Source organism: Sceloporus occidentalis, unplaced genomic scaffold (assembly GCF_023333645.1).
Source record: "Sceloporus occidentalis isolate IW3139 unplaced genomic scaffold, rSceOcc1.0.p SCAF_52, whole genome shotgun sequence".
In the NCBI taxonomy this organism is placed as follows: Eukaryota; Metazoa; Chordata; class Lepidosauria; order Squamata; family Phrynosomatidae; genus Sceloporus; species Sceloporus occidentalis.
The window spans coordinates 3,848,992-3,850,605 of NW_028317032.1; positions in this window are offsets into that span (position 1 = coordinate 3,848,992).

Sequence of the window (1,614 nt, forward strand, 5' to 3'; positions counted from 1 at the left end):
GGGCAGATGTGCGTAACTGTGGGACAGGTTGCAAAATACAAGGAAATAAAAACAAAAAAAATATTTTTCTCAATCATAGCTTTTATTAAAAAAAATAGTTTACATGAATTAACATTTACTGGTAAAACTTTTTTCGTTTAGGGTCATCTTATATTCAGCCTTTTTCTTTTTTTCCTAAGTTAATATTCAGATTTTGGGGGGTCGTCTTATAATCAGGGTCGTCTTATAATCGAGCAAATACGGTGTATATATATCTATATCTATATCTTTTTTGGCCTTTTCTTAAAATTTTTTTGGGAACTGGAAGGTTTGGGGTAAAATTGTTTATTTTACCAACTCCGGGGAGGGGCCAGACATGGCCCCTTACGCAGTTCTTGGTGTTGCTGAATGCCTCGATGTCGATACAGTATTATTTATCTAGTAAGTTATATTTATAAGCACCACACTTTAACTAGCACAGGTTCTTTTGTAAAATAGGAGTTGGTCTTCTAGACTAACTAGAGCACACTTGCCTAAAGTTCATTCTGGTCTAGTTTATTTATGCTTTACTAAAATGCTGTATGTTTTATCTGTTTTACACCAATAAGAAGTAATAATGATATCCTAGTCCGCAGAGTCTTTTAAGAAAAAATTCAGTACTTTTTCTGCTCTTTTCACCTCCCACTGAGCACAGAAAATACATCTGTCGGATTTAATCCTTTTCCTTGAACCTACTGAGTTCATCTGGGTTAATCTGTTCAAAAATATTCCCTTCATGCTGTTTTTCTATAGATCACCCTCGCCCTATAATGGGGCCAGTTTTTGGCCAGATAATTTTTAACAGGAACTGTACATTGTTTGCTTTTTAATCTAAGGTTAAGATGATAAGGTTAAGACTTCCAAGTTTTTCTTAATATTTAATAATAAAAAAAGTTTTCCCCTGAAATCAGTTTCTATGCTAAAAGATGCATATTAAGTTTTTTTTATTGAATATATGTTGTATAATAAACATCAATAAACAACCTTTCGTAAAAGCAGAAAGTCGATAAGCAGTACTGTGACGCAGGGCAATACACATACACATACAGTAAAACTTCAGTTTCCGGAAAGCTCAATAATACAGTAAAAGCAGTGTACAATTCCAATTCCAGACATGACACATATGGCTAGCACATTAGTGGATACAGCCTGGGGAAATGGGAAAGTTTGGGGTGGGGGGTATAAAAGGGGGGTTGAGGGAGATGGGGCTAGTCCTCAGCCTCTAGACTATCCATAAGAGAGTAGTCTTTCAGAAGACTGTGTATAAGCCTGTGGCAGTCATGGACTGTGACCTGCTCCCTCCCCAACACCAGGCGGTTCCTGGCAAACCATGGAGCGTCCTTTACACAGCACACGAGACACCAGGCATCCTCAATGGCGCTCTCAGTGTGTGTTCCTGGAAAGTCAGTAAAGTACAGAGTGATAGGACAAGTACTTTCTCTCGATAGTCCTTAAGTTCCAACTCCGGGGCTCTGAACAAAGCCTGTGCAAACGGGCACCGCCAGAACAAGTGAAGGGCGGTTTCCTCCTCCACAATGCACTGTGGGCAGTGTCTATATCTGCACAGCCCCCTGGCATGCATAAACGTCCTTAGGG